The sequence below is a fragment of the Capricornis sumatraensis genome, chromosome 2, assembly GCF_032405125.1.
Source record: "Capricornis sumatraensis isolate serow.1 chromosome 2, serow.2, whole genome shotgun sequence".
Taxonomy (NCBI): domain Eukaryota; kingdom Metazoa; phylum Chordata; class Mammalia; order Artiodactyla; family Bovidae; genus Capricornis; species Capricornis sumatraensis.
In genome coordinates this window covers 183,681,200-183,695,216 of record NC_091070.1, presented here as the reverse complement: position 1 = coordinate 183,695,216, position 14,017 = coordinate 183,681,200, and the positions used below count along the sequence as shown (strand labels likewise).

General features: G+C 37.5%; 1 non-coding gene across 1 annotated transcript; it reads right to left on the bottom strand.

Moving 5' to 3' along the window:
* Positions 1-9,788: 9,788 nt before the first annotated feature.
* LOC138074699 (U6 spliceosomal RNA) lies at positions 9,789-9,890 on the bottom strand. The gene has a single exon (XR_011144520.1). It is a non-coding gene; the product is annotated as a U6 spliceosomal RNA (small nuclear RNA).
* Positions 9,891-14,017: the final 4,127 nt, after the last annotated feature.

Below are 14,017 nucleotides of genomic sequence, written 5' to 3'. Positions count from 1 at the left end.
TCTCTTGCTTTTTCCATGATCCAAAAGATGTTGGCAATTTGATCTCTGGTTCCTCTGCCTTTTCTAAAACCAGCTTGAACATCAGGAAGGTCATGGTTCACCTACTGTTGAAGCCTGGTTTGGAGTATTTTGATCATTACTTTGCTAGAGTGTGAGATGAGTGCAATTGTACGGTAGTTCGAGCATTCTTTGGCATTGTCTTTCTTTGGGATTGGAATGAAAACTGACCTTTTCCAGTCCTGTGGCCACTGCTAAATTTTCCAAATTTGCTGGCATATTGAGTGCAGCACTTTCACAGCTTCATCTCAGGATTTGAAATAGCTCAGCTGAAATTCCATCACCTCCACTAGCTTTGTTTGTAGTGATGCTTTCTAAGGCTCACTTGACTTCACATTCCAGGATGTCTGGCTCTAGGTGAGTGATCACACCATTATGGTTATCTGGGTCATAAAGATCTTTTTTGTATAGTTCTTTTATGTATTCTTGCCACTTCTTCTTAATATCTTCTGCTTCTGTTATGTCCATATCACTTCTGTCCTTTATTGTGCCCATCTTTGCGTGAAATGTTCCTTTGGTATCTCTAATTTTAACCAGTCAATAAATAAATTTAAAAGAATCTAAATCATATGAAGTATGCTTTCTGACCACAATAAAATTCTATTAGAAATTAACAAAAAATCTAAAAAACTCCCAAATATTAGGAAATTAAATAAGATATTTCCAAATGACCCTGAATCAAAGAAGAAATCACAAGGAAATACTTTAAAAAACCTGAATCAAATAAAAATGAAATCAAAATCCATTTAAATGATTTGGATGCTGCTAAAACAGGACTTGGGGCTCCTCTGGTGGCCCAGCAATAAAGAATCCACCTGCAGTTCAGGAGATATGAGTTTGATTCCTGGGTGCAGAAGATCCCCTGGAAAAGGGACGGCAACCCACTCCAGTATTCTTGCCTGGAGAATCCCATGGTCAGAGGAGACTGGTGGGCTACAGTCCACTGGGTCACAAAGAGTCAGACACGACTGCAGTGACTGAGCCCACATGCAAACCAGACTCGGAGGGAGAATTATATCTTTAATGTTTATTACAAAGCATAAAAGGTCTAAAAATCAGTAATCAAATCAAAGCAATCCCAAAGTAAGTAGAAAGAAGAAAATTATACAGACCAGAGGATAAGTTAATAAAATTAAAAACTGACAGACAGTTGGGAAAATGAATGAAACCAAAAGTCAGTTATTTGTTAGAATCAATAAAATTGATAAACTTTTGGCTCTATTGACCAAGAAAAAGATAGAGAAGACATATGTTGCTAAAATCAGGAATGAAAGTATAGACCCTACAGAAATTAGAAGGATTGCAATAAAATTTATGCCATGAATTAAACAAAGTAGATGAATTAAGCAGATTCCTAGAAAGACACAAATAACCAATTTAAGAAGTCAAGAAAAGAAGAAAAGAAAAAGGGTGGTTAACAGAAAGATCAAATGAAATGTCAGAAGTAAGTTCAAGTATATCAGGAAAAATAATACAATATTTGTAAATGACTTTTATTAAAAGACAAAATTTCCGGTTGGATTTTAAAAACAAAAATCCTGGTGTATGTTGCTTACAGGAGTAATGCCTCAACAAAATGATGGAAAATAACTGAACATAAAATACATGCTGCAAATATGCTAACCAAAAACAAGCTGCTCGATATCATAAAAGGTAGACTTTGAGAGGAAGGATTTAATAGTGGTAAGAGGATCAATAATAAAAGAAAGAGTCTATCAAAAAGATGTAACAATTATGAACTCATAATGTCCTTTGTGCTTATTTAGGAAAGCTTACACTATTGCTTTATTCTAAAGCTACTTTTCTAAATTTTCTTCTAATGATTCAGCTTTCTTTTCATGATTAAGGCTTTAATGTATGGAGAGCTTTTTTTTTTAATTGTGAGAGAAAGGAACTAAGTAGATTATTTCTAATATTCAAAAAACACCATCAATTAACTAACTCCATATTACACTGGCTTAATGAGTTTAACTTCATGTATCTTTTAACTGGCAATGGCATAGATCATAGTACGTTTTAAATATTTATTACATTTATTGAATAGTTGTGTGTTCTCTATTTTGTTTTTGCTCTCTTTAAAAAGTAAATTTGGGACCATTCTTCACTTAAAGGAATCAGGTCTCTCGTGAGAATAACTGATTCCAGAACTGGGCAGAGAAGGTTCAGGTGGGCCTGGAACATCTTGTTATCTTACAGAGAAAATAATACTTAAAAATAATGGAACACATCAAGAGAACATGGGAGCCTAATCTGAGAGGATATGCATACCAAATACATAATAATATTAACATATCATAACCCCGACTAAAGCAATAATTCAAGCCCTTGCTATAGATAATAGATAAATAGAGGAGAAAGAGAATCCATCAATAGATAAATAGAGGAGAAAGAGAACAGTTTTCTAATAGGAGAATACCAACTAACAATGCAGAATGAATGATGGAGTTAGACAATCACTCTTTGGCAAGTATGATATTTATAACTAATTCAAGCAAGAATTATCAATGGATGCTAAAACTGGCAAGTGAAACGTTGGAGATATTTACATGGCCCCAAAGGATCTCCCCACAGAACACTTATTAATTACACAGGGAGAATTACAAAGAGGAAAATACTAATTTTATAGTGGAGAAAGCTGGCTGACACCATCTTCTATATTAAGTGATCAATGTTAGCGTCACCAGTAACGGAATGAGCTGACATCTGTGTCTCTTGATATGATGCACTGCAAGAGACACAACATCACTTATCTGGTGATGCTGTCAAAAATGCAAAATCTGAGTTTAATTATGAGGAAACATCAGATAAACCTGAGTTGAAAGACAGCCTACCGAATAATTGGCCTATACTCTTCAAAAATGTCAAGGTCATGAAAAGAGTAAGAAAGACAGTAACTGTTCCAGAATGAAAGAGATTAAAGATAGGAAAATGCAATATGAAATCCTTGACTGGTTCCTTAAAAATTATTTTTGTACTACTGTATAGGATATTATTAAGGTAATGAGCAAATATTGAATAATGTCTAAAGATTAGAAAATAATATTGTCTCACTGTTAACCTGATTTTGACAACTGTTCAGTAGTTATGTAAGAGAATGTCCTTGTTTTTGGGAATTGCACATTGAATTATTTAAAAATAAAGGGGCAGCATGTCTGCAACTTACTCTCACATTTGTATTTTAAATTAAGTGTGGCTAATGTTAAAACGGGAGGATTTAGTTGAAGAGTACCCAGAAAGTATTCATATAACTTTTGAAACTTTCCTGTAAGTTATTATGAAATGAAATGTTATCAAAAACTAGTGTATCTTTTCCTTAAAAATCATTGCCTTTTTAAAAATGTGAGCGTTTCTTATGTTTTTTAAACCAATCTTTGGGACATTGATAGTGCTTGTTCAACATATATTTTTGGCATCCGCTTTGTGCTTGAGTCTAAGGACATAAAAAAAATTTAGCCTTGCCCATGTGAAGTTTACAATCTAGTAGAGAAAATAACTCTTGTACAAACAATTGCCTAAATGTAGTTATTAAGTGATCTGTTCTTGCAACAGTACATATCCCTCACAAAGTCTCACCTATGTGTAGACCACATTACATTCCTTTCCTTGTGAAAATGCAGATGAAAAAAATTTTTTGAATGTCCTTTCTGTCCCATAATAGAGCTGCAACGACAGAAATCCATTGAAAGTCCACCCAACTGACTCTTTCAAGTGTGTTTCTGTTGCAGAGACAGAAATTAAAGAGGGAAATGGTAGTGAGGGGTTTTTTGTAAGCTAAAATACTTTCCATCTTGAAAAGCAATGAACTCTGCTGTAGAAGCAGGGCATGTTTTCAAACCTCCTGTTCATTACAGAGATATGCATCTAAGGAACTTCCAGCCATGTTCTGGGTGACTGTTTTTGAAATTCAAACAAAAAGGAGTTTGTTACAGAACTCACAGGGCAGTTCTGAAAGCTTCATTAATTCTCATAATAATTTCCAATTAATTCATTTAGTCACTTCCTGATATTCTGAAATCAAGAGTTTTAAAAGCTGCTACCTTTAACCTTAGGTGAAATTTAAAATGCTGTGACTTTAACTGCTCCAACCTAAGCTAACCTTTTAGCCATTAAAAAAAAAATGCAAAACAAAGTCTGGGCCCAAGTCTGAGATGAGTTATTTGCAATCATACTCTTCATTCCTGCCGTCTTTGGAATGATGAGTCCTGACACTCCCAGAGGATACTAAGGATTTAGTGGAAAATAGAATTAACCAGGTGCTTCTCCTGGCTGGGGGCCTGAGGCATGATAACAGAGGGGATATCAATACAGCCATAATGGGAACACATCCAAAATTCTCCAGCTCAACTTGTCCAGTGTAATTATAGCTCCGTGATGGAGGAGTGGGAGTGGGGGCAGGAAGGAGGTGGGCGGTGGAAGGTTTTCAGGAACTTTCCTTCTGCCATCCTTGACCTTGTAACTCCTCCGGTCATTATGGCCCCCCACCTGGTTGGGGTGCATCTACTCCCTAAGGTGCTGCCTCCCTGCTCAGATCTGCCCCCTGCCTCAGCTGTTGCAGCCTCAGAGATATTCTGGACACAGCTGGGGCTGCCACCCCCCTTCCTCCTGTGAGCTACCACCCATAGATTTCAACTTTTGAATGCAAGTCTCTCCATTTTTAGAAAACTGCACACGGAAATACCTCAACCCACAGGCTAATAAATTGAGAAATGAGACTGTGTTCTTCAAAAAGATTTCCCAGAAAATCCTGCTGAAAACTGAGCTTTCCTGATAAGCAGAGGCAGATTAACCTCTGACAAAGCTCACCCTACAAGGTCCCACTACAAGGTCCCTCCTTGCAAAATTCCTAACAGTTCATGTACATATTCATACCTTTGTTACAAATTTGCAAAAGCACAATAATTTAACTGCAGTTGGTTAAGGCTATTGTCTCTTTACATGGCAACCCCTCTCCCACACCTTCATACTACTCTCCACTGTGCTGGGAGTTTTGGGGTTTCTGAGAATAATTTTAGGATCCAGGTAAAGAAAGTATGAGTTGGATCTAAACTCATTTAGTCTGGATTTAGTGGGACATTTTTGCATGGCTCAAATTCACTTTGATGTGTAGTTAACTATTGTTGGGCTTCCCTGGTGGCTCAGAGGTTAAAGCGTCTGCCTGGAATGAGGGAGACCCAGGTTAGATCCCTGGGTTGGGAAGATCCCCTGGAGAAGGAAATGGCAACCCACTCCAGTACTCTTGCCTGGAGAATCCCATGGAGGGAGGAGCCTGGTAGGCTACAGTCCATGGGGTCACAAAGAGTTGGACATGACTGAGCAACTTTACTTTCTTTCTTTCTTTAACTATTGCTAGACATCCTAAGGTAGAAACAGCTCTCAGGAACGTTTCGGCCAGCCACGCACTGACACACTCAGATTCACAAAGGACTGATGCTCATGCATGTGTGTAATGGAGAAGGAACCCATTAGAAGAAACACTGGATAGAAGAGGCATTCCTCTCTCAAAGGACCATGGCCCAGCAGGTCTCAGTTTCCATACCAATGAAAGCCCTACTCTTCTGCCTGTGGAGTTCTAGAAGCTTCTTTCTGCTCAAGGAGGCAGGGAATTCCTTTGTGTACAGGGAACACTGGAGTGAGGTGAAAAGAGTTCCAGCTCTCAGTGAATGCTCTGTGTTGATCTGGTAAAGACCACTACTCCCCCTTCTCAGGGTTGTAGTAGACCCATTTCTGAAAAGCTGTATTTTTGTAAGTGAAATATTTAAATATCTTGGAGGATCTCAGTATTAAGAAGGATCTCAGGGAGAACCTTCATATAAACAGATACTTGATTCTACGTTATTCTATTCCAAGTTTTAGGGTTACAAATAATAATCAATATACTTTGGACACTTGCTTCATGCTAGGCTCTGTTTTCAGTATGTTTAATGTGCTAAATTATTTAATCTTCATATTAACCCAATAGTCACTTAATTATTTCAGTTTTACAGATGAGTCAATTGAGGCTTATTAAGTAACTTGCTGAGGGCTTCCCAATTCTGAAGTGTTAGAAGCAGCCTTCAAAATTTATATTCATTTGAGTTTTAGGAATTGCTTTTTACTTAATTTAATTTTTATATTTATACAAAATATAAGCATGTTTCTAAAGTCAAATCTATAAAAATATTGCTTCCATTTTCCCTGTTCCCCCCCCCCCCCCCCTGCTATTTCATCCTTTCTCCACAGGTAACTCCTTTTCTGTGGTTTATCTTTCCAAAATTTTTATGGTTTATCCTTCCAAAAATTTTGTATATGTAAGAAAATATCCATTTTGCTAAATTTAAAGGAAATAAAACAAACAAAAAAAATACTTAAAGTTAATTGTGTAGAGTGGAAGGTATAAGCATATAAAAACTATTCCAAAGTAACTTTAAAACACAGTCATTTGATTGCTGTGATTGCTTTGGAAGACACCAGGGGACCCGCTCTCAATACACAGGCACACACTACATTCTGTTTCAGAGCCTGCATCCTGTAAAAGCCAAATGGCAACAGTAATGACACATTGAAATACCTGGCTTTACCAGCAACTGAGCTGTTTCGTTAAGGCCTCAGTCAGTCATGTCTTTGTTTGGTGGTGGTTTAGTCGCTAAGTCATGTCCAACTCTTGTGACCCCATAGACTGTGGCCTGCCAGGCTCCTCTGTTCATGGAATTTTCCAGGCAAGAATAATGTAGTCAGTTGCCATTTCCTTCTCCGGGGGATCTTCCCAACCCAGGGACAGAACCTGGATCTGCTGCACCGACTGAGGTCTCTGCAGGTGGATCCTTTACTCACTGAGCTACAGGGATGCCCTGTCTTTGAGTGGCAGCTCAAAACTCTAAGGCTGTCTTGAAAACATTTCAAGTGGCTTGTAGTTAAAGAAGTTGACTCCTCTTTTTTGTGGTTGGTGGATATGAACAAAGTAGTTTGTCTTGAACATTTAGGATCAGCTGGATTCATACCATGGATTCTAGACTTGAAAAGTGATCCCAGAGCAGAGCAAACCATTTCTAGTTTTCTTCCTTCAAATTTTTTCACCTTCAGGTATTGAGTTTGCCTTTCAGAGAAATTCTAGGCCAAACATACGCATTTGTATATTATTCGACATTGCCAAAATTTTTACATTGTGTGAACCTGAAGTGTAAATCATTGCAAGTCTTGTTGCTGTTGCCATGTTTTCCCTACAGCCAGGCTGTGAGGCACAACAGGCATCTAAGTTGTTATTAATTGAGCATGGGAAATACCACAGCTGGTCTATTGAGTGTAGAGTTTCTACTGGTTTAATTTTAGTAAAGATGAATATTTATAAGGGTTTTGGTGGCCTTGTTCATTATTTCAGTCTCTTTTCACATAAAATCTTGGATTCCTCAGCTATGAATTCTATTAAGGAGGGGTTCCCAGAGTCAGAGAAGAAATAATATATAAATCTTAACCATGCCATTCATTTCCAAGTGGTTTCAGATTTGATCTTTGTATTAGAGCCATGGGTTATTTATTTTTTCAAATGGCACCTTCCAGTGGGCCTACCTCATGTGGCTGTTGGAAGGATTAAATAAGATGCTGCAGGTAATGTCTTTGTCACAGAGCCTGGAATGTAGTGAGTGCTTAATAAATAGTGGCTGGAAGCAGAGTGCACTCTAGTGTTGCGGTGCTTGAGGGTGAATCTCAGCTTTCCTACTCACTGTCTCTATGATTCTGAGCAAATAAGTTGACTTCTCTGTGCTTCAGTTGTCTCACCTGAAAAATAGGGAAAATGATAGTCCCACCTCAGAGGGTTGTTGCAAGATCAAAACATTTCCATCATGAACATCAAAAACATATGTTTGCATAAGTTAACGTGCAAAGCACTCCAAAATTGCCTAGCACACTATAAGCATTATTTAAATATTCACTTTTAATATTAGGAACAACTCCAAGATAATAAACTAAAGTGATAAAATGGTTTTATCAGAAGATGCAAAGTGTTTATGTAAGTATTTATAATTAGTATTGTTCTAATTTTTATTACTGTTGTTATGTACCTTTAACATTTATCTGATGTCACAGGCACTCTGCTGAGCAATTTCTAAGCATTGCTTATCTAATCCACTCAACATTCCCCATAATAGATGAGGAAACTAAGACAGAGAACAAAAGGGACTTGTCCAACAATCAGCCAACTTGAACCACAGTGTATCCTACTCCAGACCTCTTATATCACTGTATTATACATCTTACAACAGTCTAAAGCTGCTGCTAACAAAAATGCACGTACAACAGAATGATGGAAAAAAAGTATCTGGGAAGGGGGCCAATGATTGAGACTGGAACCTGGGTTAATATAGTTATTGCATTAAGCATTAATTTAGAGCTAAGCTTCCCAGCAACCAAAGCAAAACAGAACATGCAATGTGTCATATAGTATCTGATTTTAAGAAACAAGCCATGCTCTGTCTTCGCTCACCCTGAACCTGATGTACTCCTACTCATTTATTCATCCATAAAAGCTAGTAAATATCTACATTTGCCAGACACTTTTCAGTCCTTCAGAAGACACAGTAGTTCCTGACACCAAACTGTCAGCTAATTTTACATTGTGGTTTTTCATAGGACAGATATCGGGTGAACTATTGAATAATGTCTTCATGAAAGCTGGTGCAAGAGCTGCATGATCATCTGAGTGGCCACTTTGGGTGCCAGACCTCAATAAAGGCAGGTAGCAGCATATTCAATCCATGGGGCCTGGCAGGGCTAAGTACCTCAGAGCTCTTTGCATGGCTATGAACTGCTATGATTTATTCAACTGAAAATAACCTATGATGCCATTGTATAAGACAGTGCATTGTTTTACTTAACTCGAAACTGTAAAAGGAGTAGCAGGCCTAAAGATTTAAGAGGAAATTATGGAAGAAATTGAAATTTTTTAAACGTTAAATTCATCCATTGAGGTAATATATTTTCCTGAAAATTGGGGAAAACTAGATTTCAGGAATAGACTATCTTGATACAGCCATAGAAAAGTAATGATCATAAAATAAAATTACAAGTGAGAAGATAGAGCTCTTTTCTCTTCTCTTTTAAAAAAAATTTTATTAGAGTATAGGTGATTTATAATGTTGTGTTAATTTTAGGTGTACAGCAAAGTAAATCAGTTATGTTGTTGTTGTTTAGTAGTTAAGCCTTGTTCAACTCTTTACAGTCCCAGAGAGCCCCACCAGGCTCCTCTGCCCATGGAATTTCCCACATAAGAATATTGGAGTGGGTTGCCATTTCTTCCTCTAGGGGATCTTCCTGACCTAAGGATCAAACCTATTTCCCCTTCATTGGCAGGTGGATTCTTTACCACTGAACCACCAGGGAAGCCCCAGATCAGCTATGCATTTACATATATCCACTTTTTTACTTTCATTTTTTTAATTTTTATTTTTAAAAAGTTTTATTGAAGCATATACATTGTTGTGTTAGTTTCAGGTATACAGCAAGGTGAATCAGTTACACACATACATGTATCTACCCTTTTTCAGATTCCTTTCCCATATAGTTATTATCGAACACTGAGTAGAGTTCCCTGTGCTGTACGATAGGTCCTTATTTGCTATCTATTTTATATGTATAATAGCGTGTATATGTCAATCCGAATCTCCCAGTTTCTCTCTCCCCCACTGCCTTTCCCCCTGGTAACTGTAGGTTTGTTTTCTACATCTGTGACATGATTTCCACTTTGCAAATAAATTCATAAAAATATGGAATGCTTCACGAATTTGTGCCGTCCTTGTGCAGGAGTCATGCTACTCTTTTATGTATAATTCCAGTTTCAGTATCTTGTTTCTGCCAAAGCAAGCACAAGGACAGAGCTCCTTGATGTCTCCCTTGTTGTCCATGGGAGTGTGGCTGAAGTTCGGGGGTCAAAGCAGGGAATGAGGAACCAGGACCATGGGTTGCTGCCCTCTAAGTCCCTAGGATGGGAGAAAGGCATCAGCCTCACAAGTCAGCCTGCTTCCATAGAATGAATTCCCTGCTGTGCCATAGACTAGGTATTCTATTAATATTTCTTACTCTGCCTCGGAGCCCAAAGGCAGCAGGCTAATGTGCTTTCTGTATTTCCAAGACAGGGTAGCTTAAGGCAGCATATCCCAAACTTCGATGAGGAAAAATCTTCGCTGGCAGCATACTTATTAACGTCTCCAGGACAATGTTCCTCGGACATGCTGATCTAACGTGAGTGTACGTGAATAAACCCTGGCCAATGTTCAAGATATGGGAAATAATCCTCATATTATGCTTTCATCTTGCTTTCAATTTTGGATGTTGGTTTTTCTTTAAACAGGCCTTCTGACTCACCGAAGCTCTTTGTGCAAGTAGATATGTTTGCATTTCAAAGTCTACATTTCCCAAGAAAGCTAAGTTCTGAAAACACATTTTGCTGTGATAAAGACTTTTATGGATTATAAAGCTAAACAAAAAGTACAATAAATTTAAAAGTTCTTTCTTACCATGAATTTAGCCACACACACACAAAAATATTTATGCAATCTTCTTTGCCTATGAATCCACTGGGCAATGACATAACCAACACGTTTTTTGAAAAATACATGTAGATATACATATGTGGGGGGCTTCCCCGAGGATTCAGCAGTTAGAGAATCTACCTGCCCATGCAGGAGACACAGACGACACAGGTTCAATCCCTGGATTGGGAAGCTACCCTGGAGAAGGAAATGGCAACCCACTCCAGTATGCTTACCTGAAATAGCCCATGGACAGAGGAACCTGGCAGGCTATAGTCCAATGGGTCACAAAGAGTTGGAAACTACTGAATGACTAAGCATACACATACATATATATTTGGATGCGTTCATGGGTAGTAACTATATTTCAGGAATATTAACTATTCTTATCCTGTGGGGTGACTTTGACAAATTATTTCTTATGTATATTTCAATCTTGCCACCTGAAAAATGAAGGTGTGGGATTATACTGTTTTTAATATTTCCCCAAAGATGAGAATCCCTGGGAGTAGTGGTTAAACATTGAAATTACTAAACCCTATGTTTGAACTTCTGATTAAATGAATTTAAGTTGCTTGTTCATTTTTTTTGTCTGCTTGCTTATACTCTTTGCTTGTTCATTTGTTTCTTTTTAAACAAAGGCTCTAGGTCTTTATCTTCGAGGAAGTTGAAAACTTGATTAGATGACTCAGGGACTTTCCATCTCTGTCATTCTGTAATTCTATAACTCAGTGAGGTGGAAGATCCATTAGCCCCCTCACTGGAAGCTACTGAGATTAAGATAAGACCTTGGGAAAGTTCTCTCTCTTAGGTTCTCCCCCATGAGGAGTGGCATCCAAGGAAGTTTGTGTGAAATAGACATCTACTTCTCCTAAGTCAGTGAGATGATAAGCCCCATGAAAACAACAAACAGCGGTTATGATGTGGTTATTAAAACTGTGAACACACTTCCCCTTAACTTTTCTAATCTGTTCTCCTAAATAAATATCCCACTCAGAATCTTAGTGTCTGTTCTCCTCCCCAAACCTCACATTGATAGCTTTGAACATCCAGAAGTGGTTTGAGAACCTCATAACTCCATGAGTGGCTCTGGAGGTAAAGAACATGGTGATCTGTGGTTAAACTTCAAACTACTACAAACATCAAGTCCATCTGCACTCTTGCTTCTCTGGAAGCCAGTGGGTCCCCCTGAGACTGATTTAACCATTTCTTGGAACTGGTTGGAAAAATGAAGGTTGGTTTTCCAATCAATCCTGTAAGATGATCAGAAGACAAAAGGCTTAAAGTTCCTGAGACTTTAGCTTCTCTAAAAGAAAACCTATAGGAGAGCACCCAAACACAATCATTTCAATTTTAATTTTTAAAATTTCAGTTACCCTTTCCATCGTCCAAATCAATGATTCATGCAGGGAAGAAAGCAGCATTGTGTTCTGCTGTGGAAAGATTTTGGAATCTCTTTCCCTGAACATCTTTAATAACAGTCTTAATCAACATGAGAGAAAACACTTGACACTAGGGAAAGGAAATACAGATATGAGACTCATGAGGTTAAGTAAAAATCCTGAAATCTTGAATTTGAAATGGAAGTATCAGTATGAATCATGATATAGCTTTAAAACAAAATGGTAGTTTCTAGCTCTGTCCATGGAAAAGGCTTAGAAACAAATAACCAACCAAGTAGAATAAAACATGTAGTACAGATTGTGATCTTTAAATCCTGTTTCCCACCAAAAAGAGCCAGACTTCCTTGGAGAAATAGAAGAAGTGTTAGTTGCTCAGTTGCGTCCAACTCTTTGCGACGCTATGGACTGTAGCCCACCAGGCTCCTCTGTCCATGGAATTCTCCAGGCAAGAATTCTGAAGTGGGTTGCCATTTCCTTCTCCTGGGGATGTTCCTTACCTCGGAATCAAACCTACGTTTGATTGTAGGCAGTTTCTTTACTGTCTGAACCACCGGGGAAGCTCCCTTGGAGAAGTAGATGATTCCAAATCTGGGGTGAAAATTATAGGATGAGCTTGTATTGTGTTGCCTTGAGAGAAAGTAAGGAAACTTAAAACAACTAACATTGTGTCAAAGGTCTTGGGAACTAACTTAAAGAGAATCCCGCTAGTCAAATATGGTACAATTGAACACTTATAAGAATAATCATGCTAATATATTGAAACCATCAAGCATATTAAAAATCCAAGAATTTACTATGGTATGTTTAAGTCCTCATTGGTCAAAAAAAAAAAGAAAAGAAAAATGCACTGGTCATGTTTGGAGGACCCTAGGGAGCAACTCACTATTTTGAAAACTGGTAAACAAAGGAAAAGCATCAAGCACTTAGCCTCTTTGGTATACAATCTCTGTTATTTCAGCCATGTAGTGGATTAGAAGAAGTTTCTCTTTCTAGAGTAAATTTCAGCTAAATATTTTGTAAAGGAATGACCTAATTTGATTATTGTCAATTTACATTTCCTAATAGATCTATAAAATGATCACCAATAGTTGCTAATATCACAAAAAAAGAAACAACAAGACTTTATGTGTCTCCTGATGGAAATATACATCATCCAGGAAGTATTCTTGCCAACAAATTCAAATTGGAATCTGATTAAGTCTCTAGCTCTAACCACGAATTTACAGGATGTACAGGGGTCAGAGAAAGATGAAATCCAGGAAATACAGACTATACAGAAAACTCTACAAGGCACTGACCCAGATTTCTCAGTGAATAAATTACAAGGAAAAGAAGAAAAAGGAAGGAGGATGATCTTTAGCTTTAAAATCGGCTTAAATATATCAAGTGTTCAATACATGGATTTCATTTGGATCCTGATTCTAACTAAAAATAGTTAACAGGTATGAGACAATCAGGAAGTAAGACCTCAGGCTGGATATATAATGATAAAAAAGGCATAATTTTTTTAAATGTAGAAATTCTTTCAGTGATATTTTTTAATAGTTCTTATATTTTAAATGAGTGTACCTATTTACAGAAAAATGATTCAATAGCTGACATTTGCTACAAAATACTCTAGCCTGCAGGGAGTAGAGAGTATAGAGAAAACTAAATGGATTATCAATTGATAATTATTAAGCTGGATGATGGTTACATGGGCTAGTCTCTCTACTGTTGTATATAGTATAATTTTTTCCAAAATTAAAAAAAAATGGATTGATCATTCCCACTCTTGAAAGTATTTACCTTGTCCATTCTTGAAGGTGCCCAAAGAAGTCACCCATTGGTCTCATTCCTGTGGGAGGAGCTATGCGCGGAGATGGAAGAAGTGGGATGCCCCTGCTGTATTCTTTCATTGAATTGAGGTATTTTAAAATAAGTGATTTGAATAAACATTCAAAAGCAACTTTTTCCAACCTCAGCTTATTGTGGTTGTTTTAGGTGAGGGTGGAAGGCCACAGAGGACCATGATGTCAGATTCCAGAACACAATTTTTTCCCCCTTGAACACGAT